Here is an 11,860-nt window from a genome sequence, read left to right as displayed (position 1 = left end):
CGAGGATAGATTGCGAGTGCTAGGACTTTTCTCATTGGAACAGCGAAGGATGAGACTTTATCGAGGTTTATAGGATGATCAGGGGAATAGATAGAGTAGCCAGTCAGAGACCTTTTTTCCCGGGTACAACAGAGTGTTACAAGGTGACATAAATTTAAGGTGAAGGGTGGAAGGTATAGGGGGAATTTCAGGGTTAGGTTCTTTACCCAGAGTGTGGTGGGGCACAACATCGTGGGCCGAAAGGCCTGTTCTGTGCTGTATTGTTCTATGTTCTATGCTCTATTTCCTTCTCCACGGAATAAACAAATGCGAAATGAACATTTAATATCTCTCCCATCCGCTGAGGTTCAAGACAAATGTCAGTTCTTACATGTTTCCGAGATCCTATTTGGTGTCCTGCTCTGAATGTACTTACAAAATCTCTTAAGATTATCCTTAAGTCTATGTGCTAAGGCTATCTGATATGCTCGCTTTGCCTTCATGATTTCCTTTGAAGGATGCCCCTACACGCCTTATGTTGTTCAAGAGATTTTTTTTTGAGATCGCATGTCTACATAGAAACTTTGATTTTTAAAAAATATATATATTCTAAGACGACGAGTCCTTCATTCCTGCGATCAACGTGTTCTAGCAGAATCCCGACAAAGTGGGAACAGGCAATTCAACCAAAGAAGAACCCATGAAACATGCGAAGACCATTGCACTCACACTCACCCTCTATTCGATTCCTATAACTCTGCATTTTCCATGGCCAAGTGACGTCAACTACATATCTTTCCTCTGTGGAGGAAACTCAGGCAAACAAGAAAAGAACGTGCAAACTGCAGAGGGTCTCCCGAGAAGAAATTGAACCAGCATGGCTGAGGCTGGAAGGCATCAGTGGTCTCCACTGAGTCAGCTATTGTTAACCTCCTATCCACCACTCATAATATATCTTCCCTTAGACATGGGGCCAAAAGCTACTCCCAATGATACAACTGCATGTGAGGAGAGTCTTTTATCGCGTCAGGTGCAAATGTCTGAGGTTGGTTTTGAACTCGCTTGGATGAATGCCGACATTGCATTTACCTTCCGAACAGCCAACAGAACCTACACGCCAAACATCAGAAAAAGTCTAACTGAATCTCTCAAGTGCCTTAAAAATATAGATCTCTGAAGCCTTTCCCATCACAAAATAGTCTATGCCTCTAATCATTCCATCACATGACGACCTCACACTTTTCCACACAGTGTTCTGACTGAAACCTTTTTTATTCAAACACTCAGCCCGTCCAAGTCAATCTGCAACCTGTCCGCTTCCTCAATATGATCTGTCCTTCCACCTGTCATTATATATTCTGCAAATGGATCAACAACACTCTCAGTTCCTTTGATCTGATGATTCATGCATGACGGGAATAGTTGTGGTGCCAAAACTGACCCTGCTGAACTCCACACGTCATGCACTGCCATCCTGGAGAAGACCCCTTCCCTCAAATGTCTTCCTTCCGCCAGTCAGCCAGAACTCAAGCCACGCCAGTACTTTCCCCCGAACACCATAGCCTATTATTTCGCAGCTTCCCATACAGCACCTTGACAAATGCCTGCTGGAAATTCAGTCTGACCACATTCACAGAATAGACATTTTCTCATTTCCTCGTTATGTCCTCATAGAATTCGAACGCATTTGTCCTTGAGAACCTGTGCTGAGGCTTCAAGTACTATGTACTCCCATCCTTACACTGACCTCTCATATGGATTTTATTACAAAATTGATTTGTTTGACATTTATTTAAAATATTAAAACTTTGCTTTCAATCCTGAATGTCATGAACAAAAAAAAATCCAATCGCAGTTGTGATATGTGAACTCTGCACTGTCTCAGCAGGCTCGATGAGCGAACATAGAACATAGAACATAGAACATAGAAAGATACAGCGCAGTACAGGTCCTTCGGCCCTCGATGTTGCGCCGACCGAATCCTACCTAACCTACACTAGCCCAATAACTTCCAAATGCCTATCCAATGCCCGCTTAAATGACCATAAAGAAGGAGAGTTCACCACTGCTACTGGCAGGGCATTCCATGAACTCACAACCCGCTGTGTAAAGAATCTACCCCTAACATCTGTCCTATACCTACCACCCCTTAATTTAAAGCTGTGTCCTCTAGTAACACCTGACTCCATTAGCGGTAAAAGGTTCTCAGCGTCGACCCTATCTAAACCCCTAATCATCTTATACACCTCTATCAAATCTCCCCTAAACGTTCTCTTCTCCAATGAGAACAGCCCCAAGTGCCTCAGCCTTTCCTCATATGATTTTCCTACCATTCCAGGCAACATCCTGGTAAACCTCCTCTGCACTCGTTCCAATGCCTCCACATCCTTCCTATAGTATGGCGACCAAAACTGCACACAATACTTCAGATGAGGCCGCACCAGAGTCTTATACAGTTGCAACATGACCTCAGGACTCCGGAACTCAATTCCTCTACCAATAAAGCCCAGTACACAATATGCCTTCCTCACAGCACTATTTACCTGGATGGCAACTTTCAGAGATCTGTGTACATGGACACCAAGATCCCTCTGCTCATCCACACTACCAAGTAGCCTACCATTAGCCCAATAATCCATCTTCTTGTTACTCCTACCAAAGTGAATGACTTCACACTTAGCTACATTGAATTCCATTTGACACATTTCTGCCCAGCTCTGCAACTTATCTATATCCCGCTGTAACCTACCACTTCCTTCCTCATTATCCACAACTCCACCGACTTTTGTGTCATCCGCAAACTTGCTTACCCAGCTTTCAAGCTCTTCCTCTAGATCATTTATAAAGATAACAAAAAGCAATGGTCCCAAAACAGATCCTTGTGGTACACCGCTAGTAACTGCACTCCAAGATGAACATAGTCCATCAACTACTACCCTCTGTCTCCTTCCAGCCAGCCAATTCCTAATCCAAACCTATAATGTATCCTCAATGCCATACCTCCGTAGTTTTAGCATTAGCCTACCATGGGGAACCTTATCGAACGCCTTACTAAAATCCATATACACAACATCTACTGCTTTACCCTCGTCCACTTCCTTAGTCACCTTCTCAAAGAACTCAATAAGGTTTGTGAGGCACGACCTGCCCTTCACAAAACCATGCTGGCTATCCTTGATCACGTTATTCCTCTCCAGATGTTCATAAATCTTATCCCTTACCATTCTCTCTAAGACTTTGCCCACCACTGAAGTCAGACTCACTGGCCTATAGTTACTAAGGCTATCCCTACTCCCTTTCTTGAACAAGGGGACCACATTCGCTATCCTCCAGTCCTCTGGTACTATTCCCGTTGACAATGACGACATAAAAATCCAGGCCAATGGCTCTGCTATCTCCTCCCTAGCTTCCCATAGGATCCTAGGGTAAATGCCATCAGGCCCAGGAGACTTATCTATTTTCATCCTCTCCAATATTCCCAGAACCTCTTCCCTGCATATTTCCAGGCCATCCATTCTAATCATTTGTGACTCCATTTTCACATCAGCAACAGTGTCCTGTTCCTGAGTGAATACTGACGAAAAGTATTGATTTAGTGTCTCTCCAATCTCCTCCGCCTCCACACACAACTTCCCACTACTATCCTTGACTGGACCGATACCTACCCTAGTCATCTTTTTATTCCTGTGTGAGTGAATTCCTTCCCCCAGTGGATCTCTCTGCTGTCTCAGCAGGGTCGATGAGCGAGCTAACTGTTTATTTTCTTAAATGAAGCAGGTGAATGCTTTCTGGCCACTGCAAACTCGCTGATGTACTGAGAGTTGAGATGATCGCCTGATCCCACAACGAAAACAATTGAAATGTCTCTCATCTTGTGAAAATGTCGATGGAACATCAGTTCTTAGAGACTGAAGAGCACATCCCAACACTAAATATTTGACAGGTCTCTCCTCAAGATGAAGGCGTTCATGATACAAGGATGACAAGGAGCTTGTATATTGATTCCCAGTCTGAGCTGTTAAAAGCTCTCTTCCATGTGAACACGTTCATGCCATGTCAGTCCCCAAGAACATTTACAGCACTTCCATTGGTCTGGGCGTTGAAAAGACGTGTTAATAATGTTGTTGGAATTTTACGTCGCTCGGACATTTGCAACCCGTCCGTCAGTTGTAGAACTGAAGATGTCTGTCCTCTGGGTGAGCACGTGGATCGGCCGTCAGGTCCCCAGAAGTTTTAAAGGACTCTCATTCGTGTGAGCAAATTTCCCATGCATCAACTACTCAGAGGTATGATAATATTTTCCAAATCCAGGATAGATAAAAGGTTTCTCATTAGTATGTGCATAGTGTTGGATAATCCAATCCTTGGTCGTTTTGAAGCATTTATCGCAATCCAGACAATGAAATGATTTCTCCTCATTGTGATCGAGCAGTTTTCACAGCAGCTCCGAGAAGGAGTGTCTCCTTTCCTACACACTGAGCATATTCCAGGTGTCATTGCTTTCATGAGGTTCCAGCTCAGAAGGAGAAATGAATCCTCAATGTCTACAGTCTCACCTAAATATTACTGCAATTGTAGTTTGTGAGCTCTGATGTTCGCTGAAACCGTGTCCACACACACAAAAAAATGAACGATTCTCTCCTACTATAACCAGAGCCTTTTCTTTCCATGTTCAAACTTTGATCAAAGTTGAATTTAGGATAAAATGCGCGAATTCATCAAATCATAGTGTAGTAATTTTTAAAAAAAGATTTCCTTCTAATATGCTGCGAAATTGATGTCATATATTTTTAAAAATCAAGAGAATGAGAAAGAGTTTCTCACAGACTCTGGATTGTGCCTGAAGATAGGGATTTAAGTTAAGAAATTTAGACACCAACATTTTGACCGGAATTTTTCAAGAATCTTTCATACAGACAGCCTCCACTACTGAGAAGGAGGTAAACAGGTTGATGTTAACAACATCTAATCCCAGACGCTAGAGGTCAAACACTATCTGGACTTGGCTGACATCCTTTCCTGTTGGAGCAGCGATTTCCTACTATTGAATCATGCAAAACTGAGGCCTCTGTCTTCATTCCCCAAAACAAATCCACTGACTCGCCACTGAGTAGAGAGTGTGGTCTTGGAAAAGCACAGCAGGACAGGCAGCATCCGAGGAGCAGGAGAATCGACGTTTCAGGCAAGTGTCTTTCATTTGGAATGAGGCTTGTGCGCCGAGGCGGGAGAAAGACAAATAGGAGGAGGCAAGGTATCTGAGAGTGTGATAGGTGGTTGAGGTGGGGGAAATGGTGATAGGTCAAAGAGCAGGGTGGAGTGGATCGGCGAGAAGGAAGATGGACAGATAGGAAAGTTCATGAGAGTGGTGCCAACTTGGAAGGATCGAAATGGGATAAGATGGCGAAGGGGAAATGAGAAATATATTGAGGTCCACATTGATGCCGTGTGGTTGATGGGCCCCAATGTGAAAGATGAAGCCTTCTTCCTCCTGGCGTTGGGTGGTAAATGTATAACGATGGTGGATGCCCAGGACCTGCATGTACTTGGCTGAGTGGGAGGGAGAGTTAAAGTGCTCGGCCATAGGGCAGTGATGTCGCTTGGTGTGGGAGTCCCAGAGATGTTGTCTGAAGCGCTCTCCAATTAGGCATCCTGTCTCTCCAATGTAAAGGAGACTACATTGGGAGCAATGGATAGAGTAAATGTAATGTGTGGATTTGCAAGTAAAGCTCTGATGGATGTGGAAGAATCATTTGAGTTTTTGGACAGAGTTAAAGGCAAAGGTGTGGGTGAAATTTGCAAATCCTGTGATGGAATGGGAAGGTGCATGGAGGGGAAGGTCGTTTGGTGTGTGGCATGGAGCTGACAAGGGAGTCACGGAGGGAATGATCTTCACAGAAAACGGCTAGTGGTGGGGAACGAAATACATGTCTGCTGGTGGAGTCCGTTTGCACGTGCCGGAAATGGTGGAGGATGATATGATAACAACGCAGGTTGGTGGGGTGGAAGGCAATGACCAGGGGGATTCTACCTTTGTCATAGTTGGAGGGTGGGTCTTGAGTGCGGAGTTGCTGGAAGTGGATGAGATGCCCTAGAAGGTAGCATTGGCCTCGTTGGTGTAGAAATTGCCTCACCACTGACTGAATTTCTCCTTGACTATTGTCTGAGTCTGAACGAGTCACGTCATAACCATGGTGAGATACATCCCCACGTATGCATACTTGCACCTTATTAACATTATACGGCTTTTCGACGTCTCTGCTCTTTTGCAGCTCAAACTCTCTTCCATTCCTTTGGTCTAAACTATCCTAATGCACTTCCATCCGTCCTCTCATATTCCCACTCTACTCTGGTCTCACACCCTCTGCCTCTATGTATGCCTGTACTTGATCACTGCAGAGTGTTTTATTGTGACTTATCTGAATGACGTTTTTAGCACCGCCTATTTTCACAACCGTGTGCTGCTGCCTTCGCAGCTTTACCTTTCCACACGAGCTCCCACATGGTGGAAGGGATGAAGTTGAGGACTGTTCACCCAATGATGCAATCCTGAGGTCTTCAAAAAAAATCTGATGCCCGTGGGAGAATTCACAACAGGGGTTGTTCATCCATCACGGCTCATCTAATTATCTAAGATTTGGTTAGTTTATTCAAATCTTTTCACTGTCTCCGCAACATCTATCGTTGTAATGTCCTACAGCCCACTCAAGAACAATTAGAGGTGGTCACTAAATGCCAACCCAGTCAGCGAATCCGACATCCAAGACGTTTTTAAAATAATGCTGTCTCAGATATTTGCATTCCCTCGAATTCCAACCTTTTGATCATGCTTGATTTTAACTCTTTTTTGCCTATCGCCCGAAATTTCATGTGTCAAAGCCATAAAGCATGAAATCTCTTTATTAAGGAGATCTCATAATGCCGTTAGGTCAGGAGTTACTCACCAAGTGATGAAGAAAAACTGATACGTGTTCAAATCAATGGCAGTAACATTGTATCAATACTGCATCGTGCCTTTCATCTAATGGAAACTTCAAAGGTTTTCCTCTGACTGGAGTTTAAGCATATCTTGATCGCAGTCGCATAACGAGCTATTGCAAAGCTTACAAAGTGTTATATCAAACAAATGATCAAACAAGTAAGTTTAAAGTAGTATTTTACACCACAAATCTCTGTTTGCATCACAAACCTCGGTTGATGGAGTTTGTTCTGCGAGAGGTCATCATTGTTATGTCAGTATAAAAGCACCACTTTCGCACATGGCTCTGCAGCTCAGTGATGAGAGCTCTAACCTTGTTTGCCAGTGACCATGAGCTCGAGTCCCACTGGGACTTTGCTGCGTTTTCGCACATATACTGCAGCAAACATCCGAGCGTGCTTTCTCGCTGTTGTTCAGAATTCTTTCTGATGAGAAAAACGTGAAGCCATTTTCTCCAGGGCTAATCTGTTTGAGTTTGCAGTTCCACTTCGATCAACATGAGAATAACACGCAGCTGACCCGAACAATGCTCCAGTTTGACAGGAAGAACAACATGAGACTGTAGAAGCTGTAGAGCAACGTGGAAACAGTGGCAGAGGAAACGTACGGGTAAGCGGATTAATGATTCTGTTCCTATGTAGCGACTAAACAACTACGAAGTAAACAGGCAGGAGGGTGCAAGATCACAGGAAGCCAAGCTGCCTCAAGAGGATACTTTTAGCATGTATCAATTCTTCATGTCTGGGCCTGTCCTCGAATGGCAGCCGACTGCCTGATTACCCTTTTGCGTACGAAAACAGGCTCTGGTTTTAAAGTCTAAAGTGAAGGAAGAAGAAGCCAAATGGTGAAATTCCTCATGAAGTCGGTCTCTCCTGAGGCCTTTGTCACTCTCGCCAGGTGTGTCTGTATATTTACCTTTATAGGTGAAAATGAGGTTCAGTTCTCTTTTGGGTCATGAACAAAACTAACCGAATCTGACTTCACTCCCATATGTTGTTTCATTTGAGGTTAATGGTTTGCAGGGAAAGTATCATTGAGATGAACGCTTCAGACGCCAGACTGCGGGCCAAACACTGCAAACTGGAAATGAGAATGTATGGATTTCGATGAGTGGAACTAACATCGTGCATTATTGTATGCTGTAAAACCACGTGTGTCACGAACAATTTTTTTGGAAGAAACTTCTCAACGCAGATAAACAAAGCTATTATGTTAACAGAAACTGCATTTGCACAAGACGTGCAACCTGGTCGATTAGCGTTTTTTGATTCAGCGCTTCCACCATTGTGGTTTGGGTTCATTTTCTGGTCAGGGAATCAGGATTTATTATTCCTGTCAGGGAAAACAACAGATGCAGAGCATCTCTGATAAGGATTGCATTTCACACGCGTTTGCATCTGACTTGCAATTTTGCTGCAGGACCGCACAGTGGCTCACTGATTAGCGATACTGCCTTAAAGCGCAAGAGGCCTACTTTGACTCCAACTCGATCAACTGTAGGTAAGATGACTACTTCAGGAGCGAATGGAGAGTCATAAGCTAGGTAACTGTTTTTGGAGGGCTATTTCCTGGAGGGTCGGTGTGGATTTGTTGCATTAAATGGCCTATTTCTGAACTTGTGCAGCATGGAAACAGACCCTTCGGTCGAACCCGTCCATGACAATCAGATATCCCAAACCAATCTTGTCCCACCTGCCAGTACCTGGCCCATATCCATCCAAATCCTTCCTATTCATATACCCATTCAGATGCCTGTTAAATGCTGCAATTGCACCAACTTCCACCACTTCCTCTGGCTGCTCTTTCCATACACTACCGCACTCTGTGTGAAGAGGTTGCCCCTTAGGCCTCTTTTATATCCTACCCCTCGCACCCTCTACCTATGCCCTCTAGTGCTGGACTACCCCACCTCAGGGAAAAGACTTTGCCTGTTGATCCACTCATAATTTTCAGAGAAGGGGGAAAAGTGAGGAATAACAGTCTCTTCCCCGTGAGGGATCGATCCAATATGCGACAAACAACCGAATCACCAGTGACTGAAATAGCTCCATCCTCCCTACACTGGTAATGGCATTATACACCATTAGAGTGGGTTTGCCTGTGTTGAACTGGACACAGCATTCTTTCTGAAGACGGACTTTACTGGGATATAGAGACCTGGCAAAACACATGGAGGGATATGCCTGGAATCAGAAGACGTCAGGAAGAATGAACAGCGTTTACTTGGAAATAAAAACATTGCAAAGGAATCCACTGAGATCCTGTGGGATAAAGCCATTAGAAAAGACAAGGCGGGGATTCATGGGGAGGTGGAGCAGACAAATAGATCGCATGGCCTGAAACCAGGAAAAAGTGATTTGTGTCCATACGGAAATTTTCTAAATGATGTGAATTTGGTGAGAGTAAACAGAAAGAAAATTTATTCATACAGATGGCTGTAAAACTGGAGTTTACAACTTCGAAACCAGTGATGAATGATAAAGAAAGGTTTGGAGCATAGCTTGTTTTTTTTTCATTGTAATGTTTTTGAAATTGGGACTTATTTCTTTTTTTCAGAGAAAAGTAATTTCAGGCGCGGACAGACACACAAGGAATGAATTTAACGGGGACAGAGGGTCTGCTCTGTAGGGATGGGGTTGTGTTAAGTACACACTCTCTAATTGGTTAACGTTAATTGGAAAGCAATTGTATAACACATACAACTGAATACGACTAAATGTGAAAATTATTACGAACGGTTTAGCAGCTCAATCTAAGTGAACTTCTATAAATTTAAAAGAACTGAGCTATTTGCTTTAGTTCAGCATTAAAGAGAAGCTGCTTAGCTCAGTCTGCTGCATAACTGTTTTATGATACAAAGTGTTCCCAATATTGTGGGATCAATTCTCGCAACGTCTCATTTTACCATTACGATCCTGATATCCCCACTCACCTAATCTATTCGACGATGGCGAGAATCAAAGGGATATTATGCCATAGTGAGGTGGAAATGACCTGCTGAGAAACACACAATTTTTTTCATCTGTTGCATTGGACATTTGGTTGCAATCACAGAGGAGGTATTGAGTGAATTTGCTGCTCACTTATCTCACCCAAAAATATCCCGTGACAAGACTCGAAACATATTCCTGTTTGAATTCTCAAAGCTTCATAATAGTAATTTAAAAAAAAATATCATTTCGATTCGAATTTTTCCAACAACATTGAAAATATCCAAAGATATAAATATCATTCTTTTTTATTGTTTTAATAACCTGTATGAGTTTAAAGCAATTGCAATAACATGAAACGATATAAGCGTCCTTTTCACAATTTAACACAGTGTATGATGAGCGGTTTGAGAAATCGAATCCATCTCAAACATCACTCCTGTATCTCTATTAAGAGTTGGATATTCTCCTCGGGAATATTTCTGTGTGGTCGTATGTAGCGGAGGCATTTCCCAAGGGCAGGCCACTCCACAAAATCAAAAGTTAGATCTTTAGAGTGAATGCTACTTTATTCAACGTTCTATTGCAACGTGTGTGTGTGTGTGTGTGTGTGTGTGTGTGTGTGTGTGTGTGTGTGTGTGTGTGTGTGTGTGTGTGTGTGTGTTTGTGTGTGTGTGTGTGTGTGTGTGTGTGTGTGTGTGTATGTGTAAGAATTCAAAACGTTGTGAATTGATGGTCAGCCAAATGAATGTTCTTCCTGTAGAATTTGGGTGGCAAGAGTCACTAGTAATGTCCCAAGTATGTGCAACTGTGGGAAGTGCATCCAACTCTAGTTTCTTGGTAAGTGTCTATTGAAACTGGAGCTGGACGTTGGATTATTCGGGAGACTGAGGAGATAATTGAGAGGAGTTTTTGGCAGGCCGTAACACCTCAGGTATGCGATGCGGTTATAAGCATAGCATACCGTTATTGATACTTTTGAGGGGGAATAACTTAGGAGGGGTAACACATGGGGTACAGGTCTCTCGCACAGAGTTTGTTCCTGTTGCTCAAAAGAGATGTGGGGACAGGAAGAGAGCATTATTTTTGGAGACTTCATCGTGAGAGAAACAGATTGCAAATTCAGTGGGTGGGGACACACTTATGACTGGTATGTTGCCTCCCAGCTCCCAGGGCTTGTAATGTCTCGCATCGTGTTTGTGCGATTCTTAAGGGAGAGGGGGAGTAGTCCCAAGTCATGGTCCACATATGAAACAACAACATTGGTAAGAAATGCCATATAAGGCTGAAATTCAGTGAGCCAGAGTGACATCTTCGATCTAGATCAAACAGAGTTGTTCTCTCTGATTTGTTACCCATGACACGTCGTGCAGAGATGAAGAGTAGGTAGCGAGCTTTTGAACATAAGGCTACCGGGATGATACAGAGAGGCAGGATTTGGATGCCTGGATAATTGTGTCTTATTCTGAAGTAGGTGGTACCTCAACAAATAGAATAGTTTTCACCTGAACCACAGGAGAACCAATATTCTGGGGGTGGTGAGGGGAGTTGGGATAATTTGCTAATGCTCTTCTGGAGGGTTTGCGTGAACTCAGCAGCACAATGGGAACATGAATTGCAGGTCAGTTTTACAGGAGGTTTTGAGTAGTGAGGACATAACTAGGTTTGCAAGAGGGTTCTGGCAAGGATGAAGATGGTTCCAAGTGTGTTTACTTCATCGCCAGGAGCATCTGGAATAAGGCAGATGAACTTAGAACATGTTAACTGGGAGTTCGACGTTGTGCCCATTTCAGAGACATGAATGGAGCACTGGGAGTTCCTAGTGCCGCAGTTTCGATTTTTCAGTAAGAACAAGGAAGGTGGGTAAGGAGGGCGAGGTGTGACATTATTAGCCAAGGACAGCATTACGGGAGCGAAAATAATATTTGATGAGCACTCTACGGAGTCTACTGTGCTAGAAAAGTCTGATATTAGA

This window comes from Hemiscyllium ocellatum, unplaced genomic scaffold (genome assembly GCF_020745735.1).
Source record: "Hemiscyllium ocellatum isolate sHemOce1 unplaced genomic scaffold, sHemOce1.pat.X.cur. scaffold_124_pat_ctg1, whole genome shotgun sequence".
Classification (NCBI taxonomy): domain Eukaryota; kingdom Metazoa; phylum Chordata; class Chondrichthyes; order Orectolobiformes; family Hemiscylliidae; genus Hemiscyllium; species Hemiscyllium ocellatum.
This window is presented reverse-complemented; position numbering follows the sequence as displayed.